Source organism: Carettochelys insculpta, chromosome 3 (assembly GCF_033958435.1).
Source record: "Carettochelys insculpta isolate YL-2023 chromosome 3, ASM3395843v1, whole genome shotgun sequence".
Taxonomy (NCBI): Eukaryota; Metazoa; Chordata; order Testudines; family Carettochelyidae; genus Carettochelys; species Carettochelys insculpta.
This window is the reverse complement of record NC_134139.1, coordinates 152750914-152765654: the sequence shown is the minus strand read 5'-3', so window position 1 is coordinate 152765654 and position 14741 is coordinate 152750914. Positions and strand designations below refer to the sequence as shown.

The following is a 14741-nucleotide window of genomic DNA, read 5'->3' as shown; positions in this document are numbered from 1 at the left end:
CTGGATAGTTATCTACACAAACTAACATCTGTTAAGACTCTGTCAGTACGGTATGTCTAAGGATCAAAGCCGCAGATTGCCTTAGGAAAATATGACCAAACTTAGAACTATGTTTCACACGCTTAAATACTGGCCATAAATTCAGTTACAAAAACACCAGCCTATAAATGTCCCGACCCTTAAGACTGAAAACATGCAATCATTTTAAACGTTCTTTAAACCCACCCGCTTTCTGGATCAGGCATCAAAGGACCCGGGCGTTCAAAATACAGCGGCTACATGAAATGTTTTTCTACCTGCTCCCGTCCTGGCTCCTGCCAGAAGAGAGAAAGTTCCTGGCTGCCGCGCGCTACGCAGTAAACGGAGCCGGGGGGGAGGGGGGTGCAAAAAGCAGGCGAGAGCGGGTGAAAGGACCAGAGTCGCTGCACCTGCAGATCGCGCTCCAGCTGCGTCCCGGAGAGAAGCACTCGCCAGCGGCTTGTGGCAGCGTGGGGCGGGCTGGAACCGAAACACACAACAGGTGAGAGCCCGCAGCCCGCTCACGCCTACCTCTGGGGCCGCTGCCAGTCCGGACCCGAGAGGGGGACGCGGGGAACCCACCTGCGCAGCCGGCACAAAAGTCCCCCAGCGCCGCTGCTGTAGATCCGCCAGCTACCCCCACCCCCAGAGCCTGGGCACTGGAGAGGGACGAGAGCCGCCCGCCGCAGGTGGGAGAGCACCAGCCAAGGGCAGCCGGGCGGGGGGACGAGGCTGCCGCCCCCGGGAAACGCCTCCCAAGGCGCGCGGGACGGGTCCCTGCCCCCGGCCGGGCAGGTCCGGGGCGCGCCTGCCTCGATCCGCCCGCAGCAGCGCCCCCGCTCCCGCCCTGGGCCAGCTCCCGGCAAAGTTCCCGGCCCCGGCAAAGTTCCCGCTGGCAGGCGGGCCCCGGGGCTGCTCCGCTCTGGGGCGCGCTGCGGCGAGTCCCGCTGCCCCCCGGGAGGGCGAAGGGCCGGGGGCACTTACCCGAGAGCCGGGCCCCGGGGAAAGAGCCCCCTCCCCCTGGAGCCGGAGGCACTTGGGCCAAAGTGGGCTGGGCATTGTCCTCCCTCTGCCGGGCGCAGCTGCTGTAGGCTCGCTCAGACTCCGCCTCCCCTCGCCATGTTCTTTGTGTCTCTCGCTGCGCTCTGGCCATGTCCCCGGCAGCGGCAGCTCCCCCCAGCGGAGCCCCCGGGCCCTGCAGCAGCGAGAGGCGGGGCTGGGCCGCGAGACACAGCAGCTGCAGGTGATGGGGCATGACTCGCCTCCGTCCCGCCCGCCCCATCAATAAAGCAAAGGGGATTCCGTCCCCTCCGTCCCGGCTTCTCCAATTAGCTCGGGGGAACGGGGACGAGCCCGGCCAATGAAATGCCGGCATTCCCGGGAAGTCCCAGAGAGATGAGCCAATAGAAGGGAGAAGGGAGGCTGTGGCTCCCGCCCCCCACGCCCAGCTCCATTCTGAAATACTGTAAACCAGCTGTCTGTGGCCTGCCAGATGTGCAGAACAGCTGGGAGGAAGTACGCCAAGGGATTCGCAGTAAGCTGCTGTTTGCAAACCTTTCTGCGTGCAGGGGCTGTGACGGTGCGGTGCGGTGGTAAAGCAAAGTTCCTGAAATACAGTAGCCACTTCGGTGAGGAGGAGTTGTACTAAGAAGATACTTTGTATAAATACTAAGAGATTTTGGACTAATTCTATGCTGTTAACGTTCAGAAACAAGTAACAGGAATTTGCAATGAAGAAACAAGCTATATGTGTTTGTTTTTTAAACAGAAGTCTTTAGAACTGTCTGTTAAAAATCAGAAACAAATTTTCCAAGTCTGTTTTAAACATCGGTTTGGTTTTTTGAAACAGTTCATCTCCATTTTTATTTTCATCTAACAAGTTTGCAGAAGGTACTAATAAATAACAGAGACTGTGGTTAAGCTTGCACAAATAGAGTTGTACAGCCAAACTGTAAAAAAATATTTGACAGCCTTATTGCAAGCTATTGCTGTGACAGGATCGTAAATGCTCAGTATATCATAAAATTGGAAACTAGTTCTGTTAATTCTTCATGCACTAGATTGCATAGGCTGTAGCCCTTTGTGAGGATTCTCATAAATACTTATGTTTTCAAATGAGTAACGTTTAAAAAAAAAAAAAACTAGGATTGGCAAAAATAGAAGATGCAAGTAGCCAAGTTAGAATGTCAACAATTACAATAAAAATCAAACTAAGTGCCTACACTTATCCACTAAAGGTCATATGTTATAGGAGTACGAAGATAGGAATATTACTGGGATTCTTCTGTGCTGTTTTCCTGCTTTTTTTGGTCATTGCCTTATATCTTTCTGCTATAGCCACTACTGCATTTAACAGCCTGAGTTTTTGCCTGACTTTTAGCTTTCCAGACCCAGCTTTTAAACTCATTCTTGCCCTTGCCTTTCCCCATGGCCCATTCTCAGGCTGCTATCTCTGACCTGGTGCTACTGTTTCCACTCAGCCTCTGGTTCTTTTCTGAATCGGCTCCCATCTGGTCTCAGGATATTGCTTCCTGTTCTGTACTCTAGGGATTGTGGATTTCTCTCCTAGCTGGATGTTGAACAGGTATCAGTAGCCTCCGCTGACTAGAGCATTTACCTCCAGGTGCTCCACTGTCAGGGGAGGTACGTAGTAATGAGCCAGTAGATTCATTAAATGCTTTTTGTGTTAATTTATAGGATTTTTGCAATATTTCTTAGGAAACGTGAAATTTACTTCAGGGTCTATGTGTGTAAAATCTTGATAATTAAGGTTTTGTGACACAGAGGATAATAAACACAGAGATTTACAGATTGTGAGCAATCCTATGGAACTCATTGATTGGACAATGTATACTAGGATTCCTGGAACATCACTCTGTGTAGTATGCTGAAGCCTAAAATGTCTGTCAAGTCACTGTGAAGTGACAGAAGCAGCTACAATCATGGCAGAGAGCTCTCATTGCTCAGAATATCACAAGAGATGATCGTTTTTAAGTTCTTTAATTTTTATGTTTTCAACGAGTTTGACTGTACAACTTTTTACACCTGGGTTGTGTACAGCTACAGGAAGGCGTTCCGGGAGAGCTGGACTATTGTGATATGGGACACCAGAAGCTCACCCAATCTCCACTCTTGCTCCACAGGAAATTTACAGGCAGCAGTGTGGCTGGTTGTATGAGAAAGACACCACAAATGGATTTCATGGCTCATCTGCTAATTGCATGGGTTTTCAGTTACTAGTTTCCACATAAGGACTTCCCATACTTTTCATTAATTATAAGCAAATAGAACAGACTTGTTAGGTGGGGGAAAAAAACAAATTTAAATGAACTAGGTAAAAAAAATCAAAATATGCTTTCTTAAAACCAAGCAGGCAGTGCAGGGGTTTGTATGTAAGTGGGGTTATTAAACTCATAATTTGTAACTTTGGCGGGGGGGGTGTGTATTATTACTTCCTATGAGACAGTTGAACCTAATTACATGGAGAGTAACCATCTGTATGTTCAGTATGGTGGTGAGTTACAAAAAGTGACATACAACTTTAGAAAGGAAAACTTCAATAATATGAAGACATTAGTCAAAAGGAAGGGAAAGGGTGGCAGGGATGCTATGCAAGCCCATAATGACAACATCTCAGAAGCCATGCATGCTTCAGAAAATGAAGGAAACCAGGAAGGCAGTAAGTAAACCAGTATGGCAGTGTTTGAAAGGTTATGTAAGCCTTCAGTTTAGAAATCTAACACTAGTGAGGTCAAGAAATAGGAGCAATAAATAGGCAAGATAGAAGTAGGAGGGCTAAGATCAGTTTTGAAGAGAAAATAGTTAAAGTTATAGGTGGAGACAGCAAGAAGCAGAAGCATGCATAAGAATTGATGAGTCTGCTAGGTCACCATAGAATTAAAAAGGAGCAATTAATTAATTGTGCACGGCTTGTCTACGAGGGGTCCAAATAGGAATAAGAGGCTTTTGAAGTGTGTGGGGTCCTTTCGAAAAGGATCCCATGTAGATGAGCTGCGCATGAGTGAAGTGCTGTGGCTGCTATTATGCTAATGAGGCGCTGCATATTCATCACACCACCTCATTAGCATATCCCAAAGTGTCTTATTAGCATCCCCCTTTTGAAATGGGGGGAAGGTTAGTGTAGACATAGCCTCAGTGAAGTGAATGGGAAAGAGAGAACAGAATGAACTAAGCAAGCTCCACTCTCTCCTCCCTCACCCATCCTGTGAACAACAGGACAGATCCCCTTCCCTCCGTCCCTTGTTGCAACATCCCCCTGAGAAACAGAAAGTCGGAGAGGGAAGCGTACTGCAGACTCCCCCAGACCTGGGAGCAGGGGAGGTAAGAACTCCAAGAGAAGCAGCAGCGAGGCTAGAGGCAGTACTGACACAGAGCTGAGGATGGGGCCTGTGGGACAGGTGGAACTGATGGGAAGCAGTATTGATTTAAAGACTGAGGATAGGATTAGTTGCTAGGCAGGACACAGCAAGATATGAGAGTAAGAACTCCTGCAACAAGGGCCGAAATCGCCTTACCTAACATATTCAGGAGAGTGGGCACACCTTCACTGGGGCTGGATGCCAGGAATTCAAAAGACGGATCCCAAAACACAATATAATCCTTGATCCCGAAACCATAACTTTTTTTAATTTCATGAGTTTTGAGGGTCTGACTCCTGTTTTATTAACCTTTGATGTTGTCCATATTGTGAGTTTGAATCCTGTTCTCAAACAGGAGTACATGACCTGTACGGTCACAATGACCCACATACACCAAGCATGTCTTACAAAGTACCTGTGCCCTTTCATGAGTGCAGTTACAGTAACAATGTTACCATTTATACACTTGGAACAAAGAATATTTTCAGCTAAAGCAACAAAAAGAGTATGTGGAGTAGTAGGCAAACCAACATCATAATTTATTTAAATAGGAGTGGCCAGAGCTGAGTTTTCTCACTCCTCTAAGCCCCTCTAGTTGTAAGATTTACATTAACATGTTTTTCTGTAAACAAACTGATAGAGAATTACTTGAGTCAGTCATTTCCAGCCTGCTCTGAAACAGAACCGCAGCTTGTGCATAGGCTCAGTCTGAACACTTGGCTCCTTATGTAAATTCCAAATTCACTCTCATTCTATGGTTTGCTTTATTAGCATAATTTTACAGTAACAAACATTTTATGTACTATTGATATTGAAGCCATGCCAAGAGCATCTGGCATCAGAACCCTCCCAGTCCCAGTTGGTTTGCAGACATTCAGCAAAAGATGGTCTTACATTCACCTCAAAACTCACAGTGTAAGTTAGTTATAGATAAAATAAGTTGATGGGAGGAGGAAGAATGAAAGAACAGTAAAGCAAGCAAATTATCAGACACTGAATAGCCATGCAGCCAAACCTTGGAAAAAGCTTGTGCTGAACTTTGAGCTCAAGACCAAGGTCTGGCTGTTTACTGACTCAGGGACTGCAGATTCATCAAGACCACCCTCTCTCTACTCATCTACTTCTGCCACTTGACTATCTGGGTCAGATTAAGCTAACTGTTAAAGTGCGTCACCAGAACCCAGTTAACCTTTTTGTCAGCAGGAACAACCAAAGTATTTAACAGCGTAAATGTTGTATCATGCAAGCAACCTACTAAGCTTCAACAGCACTTTACTTACAGAAGTAAAAGCTCCTTACAAAGCTGCTGCATCATTCTGTAGCTCTCTCCGAGCCCCCAACTCATCTCCTCCTTCCTTTTTCCTGCTCTTCCAGACTCCCCAGCCAGTGCCCTTAGCTCTAGCAATCAGAAGCCGTATTGCATCTAAAACACCACAGTAATATACTTTATTTCAAAAACAAATATATATTTGAAATCTTGTTGGTTTAAAAACAGGGCCAATTATATTAAAAAATTAAAGGTATAAGTTTATGTTAACTAAAGTTTGTAGTTCTTGTCTCTTATGGTAATATGTGTCAGCATAATTAACAGAAGCTAAGAACTTGCAGAACTATTAACATGAGGTGCCCTTAGAAGAGAGAGATTTTTCTACGTTATGAGCATGTCTGTCATTAGTGAAATCAACAATATCTCTGTGGTGATTCACTCAGGGAAGTCAGGCAGAGTCCTTGAGGTTTTATTAATTAATGAGATAATGTTGTTATCAAATCCATGCCCAGAGATAATCATCTTACTTCTTTTGTAAGATGGAAAAGTGATAATATATTCTCCACAGAGGTCACCAAAAACACAAATAGATCCAACCTGTGCTCACAGATTGGTGGCTAATACTCATGCTGCTAAGCTTCGGTTTACTGTGCTGTAAAAGAAATCAAAACAACAGGGAAAAAGGAAGTTAAACAAGACTTGAGGGAAATGAGTGTTACTGTATATAAGGATTGCTGTGTGGGGGAGGGGGGCATGAAAGAATGCAGTATTCATTTAAAGCAATATTTCCCAAAGTGTGGTCTGCAGCCTAGTATTGGTCCTTGGCGGGGTGGGGGGCAATACCGATCCTTCGAAAATATACAGATTATTGCTATGTACTATTATTATTGTAAATAAATAACAAACAATGAAAATTTATTCATTTTTCATTCTTTTTCTTTATACGTGTTTATATTTTTGGGCCTCAAAAAGGCACTGAAAAAAACCAGGTCTCTCAACTATATAAAGTTTGGGAAACCCTGGTTTGAAGGATAGCTTGGAGCTGACAGCCTGAAATGTAATCTAGGAGGCCCTGTGAGCCCTGCTTTAGGGCTGGGCTGTATAAACAGGAAGAGGAAGCTGATCTAGGGAGACGGGAATGGGAGTTATGGTGACTGCAAGGGTTATTTCCTCTCAGGCTCTGGATCAGTCTAACTGGAAAGTTTGGTTTTGAACATTAAGTTTGGGAGCTGAATGAGAGCTGTAGTATAAAGACCCTATGAACAGTGTATTGTATAGGTTGCACCTTTCAGAAGTGGAATTCTCTGGTCTGGCAACATATGTAGTCTGGCAGAACCATGGATATTACTGGATCAGAGAGCCCTGGCTGGGAGGCTGCTAGGAGAATGGCTAGCAGCTGGGAGCCCTACTGGATGGGAGCCCAGTAATGGGGCGGGGGCGGGGCTGGCAGCCCTCTGCAGGGGAAGCTAGAGGTTTATATCCCTGATGCCTGCTATTTGCCTGGGGCTGGAGCTGGCTGCTTGGCTGGGCTTGTGCAGGTCTCCGAGGAGCCAGTTACTGGTGCCACGGTCCTGGAGGGTGGGGACCTGTGGCATCAGGCCAGCAGGGGGCAGCAGATGGCTGCACATATGGAAGCCACTGGGGGTGGTATTGGCAGGGGGAGTGGGGGCGGGGTGAGGCAAAGAACCTCCCTTTGTCTGACAAATTCCCTTGTTTGGGATGGATCAAGTCCCCAAGCTGCCAGATGAGAGAGGTGCAACCTGTACTTTCTCCTGTCCTTATAGAGTAATCCCATGATTTATGTGGAGGTTGCATCCTGGGCAACCTCCCCATAAATCAAATTTTGCATACATTGGGGCGGGGTTGTGGAGATCCCCAGAATTCCCCTGGCTCAGGGAGCAAGCAGCTGGAGCTGCTGCAGATCTCTGCTGTTCCCCAGCTTCCCCAGCTCCAGCTGCTGGCTTCCCCCAGCTGGGGGAAGTGTGTGGGGGGGGGGGGGACAATCACATGGCCCCCAGCTTCTCCCAGCTGGAAGGGCACACAGCTGCTTGTGGCATGGTTTCTCCCATATGTGTGCCTGCCAGGCTCTCCCAGATGGGGGACCCAGGTTTTTTTTTTTTGGGGGGGGGGCAGGGGCCGTTCGATTTGCACTTAACTTGCATTAATGCGAGCTCAGTGCCAATCAAAATTGCACTTCTTGAGGCTTTACTGTACTGTGTTAGAAGGTGACATCCCATTTCTTTTGTGTATTAGTTTTTCCATGCCTCATGTTATCAAAATGAACTTGTTGCCCCAGTTGGGGAAAATTAGGATGACAGCACACTCACAGTGCCATACAGGAACACAGGAGAGTCAAAGGGACTGTCAGCCCTTTCCATGAGGTGCCGGAATAGGGACCTATGAACCCCCTTCCATTAAAGAGGGATGAGAATACAGAGGGGTGCCAATATTATGCTTGAATGAGAGATAGCTGTTCTCCCAGTCTGGTGGATAAAGCAACAGTGATTGTCTGTAGCCAGACAGAACGCCCCCCCCCCACCACCCTTTTTGCTCTACTCCTTTTTTGCCTTCCCTAGGTGCTTCAGAGCACAAAAGGGTTAAAAGGAATAGCCCAGCCCTGGAATGCCCAAGAGCACAGATGGGCTTATTTTAGCCACAGTCTTTGAAGCTCCAGAGCAAAGCTAAAAACAATGGGCTAATTAACAGCCGGGCCTCCGACTACCCTTGGCTAATTACCATCAGTTGATTCGCCCACACAGTTCCAGACACAAGGAAAATCTCTGGCCCATTAAGAAACAAATGCCCTCAATTGTCTACCTCACAGGTGTGAACTACACCCTTGAACTCCCTGTAAAAACCAACATCAGACAGTTTAATTCAATTGGCATTTTTTTTAAACCAAGGAAAAAGCCTATGTAACCCAATGGGTATAAAAGAGGGGTCTGGCAGACCCCCTATTTAAGCTCCAATCATCTTTCCTGCTGGACAGGAGGGTGGGGGGGGGTCTCCCCAGGTCCCCAGGGATGCCCGACTCCTGGAGAAAAAGAGACAAAGAACTTCTTCCCAAGGGATTGAGAGAAAAACTGGCCAAGCCACGTTGGTAAAGCAGGGGTGAAAATAAGACCTAGGTATTTTAGCTTTTGCTTTTCATTTTTATGTGCATTTAACAAGTATAAATCTATAAATTAAAGTGTATGCTAGCTGTTTGTAGTCAAAATATAAACCTTGTAACAATTGTAACCACAAGAGCTTAACTCGCTAGGTAAACAAGCAAAGCAACATTGTAACTGTAAAAGATTAACTTGTTAAATAAATAAAATAATTAATTAAGTGGTAACCTAGCTCCTCCTGTTACTATGCAAAACAAACACAAAACAAAGAACCCAGCTGCTTTCAGCTGCTCTCAGCCTGGTCACTGGTGGGCTCTGCCATAGACAAGGGCATAAGTGGCATCTCACCTGGCCATCGGCTAACAGAAACTGGCGTAGTCGGCAGGATTTGTGATATCGGTTTATAATACAGTAACTTGAAGCCCGTCATGATCAGCACTGATTTCACTAAGGTAAAAAAGAGTTTTGCCCAGGAAGGTTGGGGTGACCCAAAGTGGGATAAGGAGATGTTGGAAAAGAACTGGGGTGATGTAGAGGAACTGTGGTCACAGTTCTGTGTGTGGAGGAATGCGTGTAAGTTGAAGAAAGGGAAAGGGAAAGGAGCCTGTATCTGGCTGTTAAAGAGTGCCCTGCAGGCAGCATGTAGGAGTCATTGGGAAGTAGAAATGGAGCTGGAAAGAGTGCAGAGGGGGAGAGATGAGTTGCAGCAGCAATGCCAGAATTTAAATACCCGGGTATGCCTGCTGAGTAAGGATGTGTGCCAACTAGAGGAGCGCCTTGTTCCTCTGGTAAAGAAGGAAGGAACAGAGTGGAGAGCAAAGCTAGAAAGCAAATCTAGGTGCATTAATACAGCCAAAGTAGAGGCTGCTCTCTGGCTAGACCCAGAGGAGTGGGATGGGGACGTTTGGAATTCCTCAGAGGATGAGTATTCCAGCAATCTCTCTCATGAGATGGAGAAAACCCTCATTCTCATGAGACCTTTTGTTACTTATCAAAAGGATCTCGCTCCTAAAGTGGAGGAGGCTGGGGGGAGAGTGAAACTGACAGCAGTTCCTCCTCTGAGCGTGATAAGCTGAAACGGCAGCCAACCCGAATTACTACTCGGAGCTATAAGCCAGCCGAGCTGAAAAAGATTCAGGAAAAGTTTATTAAAAAAAAGCCTGGGGACGAAGTAATAGAGTGGCTAGTCAAGATATGGGATGCAGGAGCTGGCCATACACAGCTGTCCTCCCAAAAATGTGAAAGGGTTAATATGGGGGCAGGATATTCTTCACTCCCAGAGACAGGGAAGGTCCAAAGTCTATCTGGACCTTTGTCTGTAGATGCGCACAGGGAATTCACCCCTCTAACTGAGGTGAACCCACTGGCACCCCTTGGACCAACGGGGATGGACTTAAAGGAGCCCTACAGACCTTATCGACGATGGCTATGCTTCAGGGTAATGGTCCTGGAAGTGGGGAAGAAGGGAGCCCATGGGAGCAGATAGTTGTAACAGCAGATTTACAACCCATAATTAAAGGAGCTCCCGGATTTTATAAAGCCCTAGCAGTAGCTGTGAAAAATCATGCTCAGGATAACCAGATTACCTATCAAACCTTACTTGCGAATATGCTTAAGGACCTACGAGAATGTGGGGAGGATGCAATAGCACCACAGGCATCACAACCCAAAGCTAAGGTACGGAGTCTGACAGGAGATCCTAGGAGTAAGCAAGAAGGCTTTAAGCCCAAGTGAGAAATAACCCCAGAGGAAAAGGAACTGAAAACCAAATTGTGGAAGCAGTGTTTAGATCTGGGATACCCCAGAGACCTGCTGCATGGGATGCCAACTGGAAAGTTAAAAATCTTGGCAACCTCAAAGTGCATTGAGCGGGGAAAACAGCAGTAACACCTACTGCTTCTCCCAGCTCAGACACCCTTTACTCACCACTGAGAAATGTCCTAGTCACAGGGGTAAATGGCACTATTGTGTCCTATCCCCTGGTTAAAGTGAAATTGGATATTCCCTTAAATCCCTACAGACAGCCCCAGAAGCATGAAGTAATACTTGGGAATGCTAATATCCTTGGCATGGATATTGTGAGGGCCAAGGAGGGGATCATTAATAGGGAAAGGTGGGCATTTGGAGCTGGCTATAAACCCAGCACAACAGTTCTGGACAAGGGGGAAGCTCCCCTCTGTCATGTAAACCTGCTAGCCCAAGCTACTCCCCTCCCCTCATCATCGGTGACTAATGTAAAGCAGTATAATGTCCCAGCTGAAGCTATGGCTCCTGTAACAAAATTGATTCCCCTAGAGAAATGGGGAATATTAATTCGGACACACTCCCCGTACAATTCACCAGTGTGGCCAGTGAAGAAGCCTAATGGCAAATGGAGGCTTACTGTAGACTACCGCAAACCGAATACCAGGGGGTGGCCCATTACCCACCAACAAGCCAGAGACTTGGTACAAGCCTGTGCCCTATGTGCTGTAACCAGAAAACACATAACTAAAGGGCAACAATTTGCCAGACTAAGAGAGAAAAAAACACTATGGGCAACCTGGCAAGTCGATTATATTGGTCCACTACCCACCACAAGGCAAAGGTGAAAATACATCTTAACTGGGGTAAAAGTCATTTCAAAAATTGGTTTTGCTTACCCAACTCGATTAGCAACAGCACTGTCAACCATTATGGGACTAAACCACCTAACAGAATCATCCCAATACCCTGAGAAATCCAATCAGACAATGGCTCACACTTTAAAAATAAACTTGTACAAAAGTGGGCCCTCCAAAAAGGAGTTCAATGGGTCTTTCATCTCCCATACCAATCCCAATCCAATGGCATAATTAAACGATGCAATGGGCTACTAAAGCACCACCTACAGTCCACGTATGGTACATGGGAGATCAGACTAAACACTATAGTGCAATGACTAAACAATTGGCAAACCCCTATGGGTAGCCCAATAAGTAAAGAATTTTTCCCTACAGGAAAAGCTTCTCTAACTCAAACATTGCTCAAAGATTCTAAGTATACATCTGAAAACACTGTTGTAATTAAACACCCTAGCATGGGTACACAAACGTGTACTCTAATCATACAGGGGAAAAGGTGTATAAACCACCTTGGCCTCTAAAAAGGTGCCAATAACAATCACTGAGGCTTGGATTGTATCCCAAGACTGGTTGAACTTGTGTTCTCTTCCAGGGGAGATAAAAGCAATTGCTACCTCAAACAGATATACCTCAAAGACTCTTATCTTAGCTGTGTACCAGGCCTCAACCCAAACAACAGCATGACGCTCACACTTGTTATAGTGCTACTGGTAATCCCAGCGGTCTGGGCCATACCCAAGCATCCCCTCCAGAACGCTATCCAAACCATCGCCTCTGCTGCTGGTGCCACAAACTGCTAAATGTGTACCCTGTTAAACTCCTCCACAGGACTGGGAGTCAAATTTGTTCCCTTAAACCTAAATGACTGGTGGAACAAGAGCAACATCCTCAGGTGGGGACCATCCTGGTTTAATAACAGCAACAACCTTCAAAATAACTCTAAAAAGGCACAAAGGGGCCAGCACGAACACTGGCAATCTACTCTATGGGGGCCAGCCATTAAAATATGTAACTAAAACCTCTAAAAAATATATATCCTATTTGTTTTAAAAATGGTAAGGGTACTGAACCTCAGCAAGGGTGGCTGGAGAACCAGCAATGTACTCACATTTTGGCTTTCAATAACAAACTGGAAATTTAAAATATTTATCCAAACTCAGGCAGTACAACCCCTTAGGGACACTTAACCTGTTGGGAATTTCTTGTAAATGTCTCCCTTGGAAGCACACCTGTACATAATAATGTTACCATTGTTTCCCTGAATTTTAGCCAGTACCCTGAGGAAAAAACCTGGCATAATAATTCTTTGTATATAATTCCTACTACTAAACATATATATAACCACTCTGGTAACCATTCTAATTGTTGTAATCGCTTGTTGCATTATTTTGTGTATTGTTAAACATGTAGGTAATGTAGCTATATCCTCTGCGCATGTCCAGTATATGGCATTGGCAAGTGAGCCTAATCAATCCCTTGACTGTAAATCACCTAATGAGGCCTTCCCTATGGGCCAATTTTAGTTTCCTCCAAAGAGGGCAAGAGGTGCTGGCATCACCACCACCTTCAGGTCTGGAACATAGGCGAATCAAGGGGTGGAATGTAGCCAAACAGACCCCCCCACCTTTTTGCTCTACTCCATTTTTTGCCTTCCCTAGGTGCTTCAGAGCACAAAAGGGTTAAAAGGAATAGCCCAGCCCTGGAATGCTCAAGAGCGCAGATGGACTTATCTTAGCAATGGTCTTTGAGGCTCCGGAGCAAAGCTAAAAACAATGGGCTAATTAACAGCCGGGCCTCGGACTGCCCTTGACTAATTACCATCAGTTGATTCGCCCACACAGTCCCAGACACAAGGAAAACAAATGCCCTCAATTGTCTACCTCACAGGTGTAAACTACGCCCTTGAACTCCCTGTAAAAACCAACATCAGACAGTTTAATTCAATTGGCATTTTTTTAAACCAAGGAAAAAGCCTATGTAACTCAATGGGTATAAAAGAGGGGTCTGGCAGACCCCCTATTTAAGCTCCAATCATCTTTCCTGCTGGACAGGAGGGTGGGGGGGGGTCTCCCAGGTCCCCAGGGATGCCCGACTCCTGGAGAAAAAGAGACAAAGAACTTCTTCCCAAGGGATTGAGAGAAAAACTGGCCAAGCCACGCTGGTAACGCAGGGGTGAAAATAAGACCTGCTAGGTATTTTAGCTTTTGCTTTTCATTTTTGCGTGCATTCAACAAATATAAATCTATAAATTAAAGTGTATGCTAGCTATTTGTAATCAAAGTATAAACCTTGTAACAATTGTAACCACAATAGCTTAACTACCTAGGTAAACAAACAAAGCAACATTGTAACAGTAAAAAATTAACTTGTTAAATAAATAAACAAACAAAGTGATTAATTAAGTGGTAACCTAACTCCTCCTGCTACTGTGCAAACCAAACATAAAACAAAAATCCCAGCTGCTCTCAGCCTGGTCACTGGTGGGCTCTGCCATAGACAATGGTATAAGTGGCATCTCACCTGGCCATCAGCTAACATTGTCCCAGAAATGGAGGACCCAACAGTGCATGGGCAGGCCAGCCCATCAATAACGCTGAAAAGGAAGAACACATGCATTCCTGGCAATTGGTGCATGTACTGTTGCCGGGGTGGGGGTGGGTGGCACATAAATTGGATTTGCTGTCGGTGAACCACAGACTGTATGAATGAATGGTCGAAACAGGACAGTGAGATTAATGGGGAGGTCTGTGTTATTACAGATACTGGGAACCAGACAGCTGAAAAAAGCTGTGAGGGGATGCAGTTCTGAAACAGTGGTACACTGCAGATAACTTGTTTTGAGGTGAGGTGGTAGGGCAAATTAGAAGATGCTGCCATCAAGAATTTTGGATTGTAAAGTTCTCACTACGGAAAAGGAAAAGATCATAGTTCTGGGCAAACCTGGGGTAGCTCCAGAGTATGACACCAGAATGCAGGCTTTTGAGAGAAGGTCAAAGGTCCTGAGAAACAGGTGGCACAAAGGTTCTGCTGAAGTTCTTGGAGGCTATCTGAACAAGAAGTGGAACTGAGTGGACGTGTAGGCTCTAGAGCTGTTCACTATTTTGTCTTTGAGTGCAGGTATGTAACAAAACTTACCCCCTAAATGGCACTTTCACTAAAAGGAATGCACCACAGTACTTGTATAACATGAATTGAAATATACTGCTCTGTACAGTGTAAAGATTTGTAATACAGTATAAAAAGAGCACTCTGTATTCTATGTTGTAACTAAAATCAATATTTTTAAAAATGTAGAAAACATACAAAATATCTAAGTGAAAGAAAAGAAGCTGCCAGCTTCTTATTTGCAATGTCATCTGAAAGT

At 45.6% G+C, this 14741-nt stretch overlaps 1 long non-coding RNA gene across 1 annotated transcript in view; it reads left to right on the top strand.

The window, feature by feature from the left end:
- The first annotated feature begins 394 nt into the window (after positions 1–394).
- Positions 395–14741, top strand: part of LOC142011486 (uncharacterized) — a 61905-nt gene continuing 47558 nt past the window's right edge. The window contains exon 1 of the long non-coding RNA XR_012645092.1: positions 395–520. This is a non-coding gene — a long non-coding RNA (uncharacterized LOC142011486). The remainder of the gene's footprint in view (positions 521–14741) is intronic.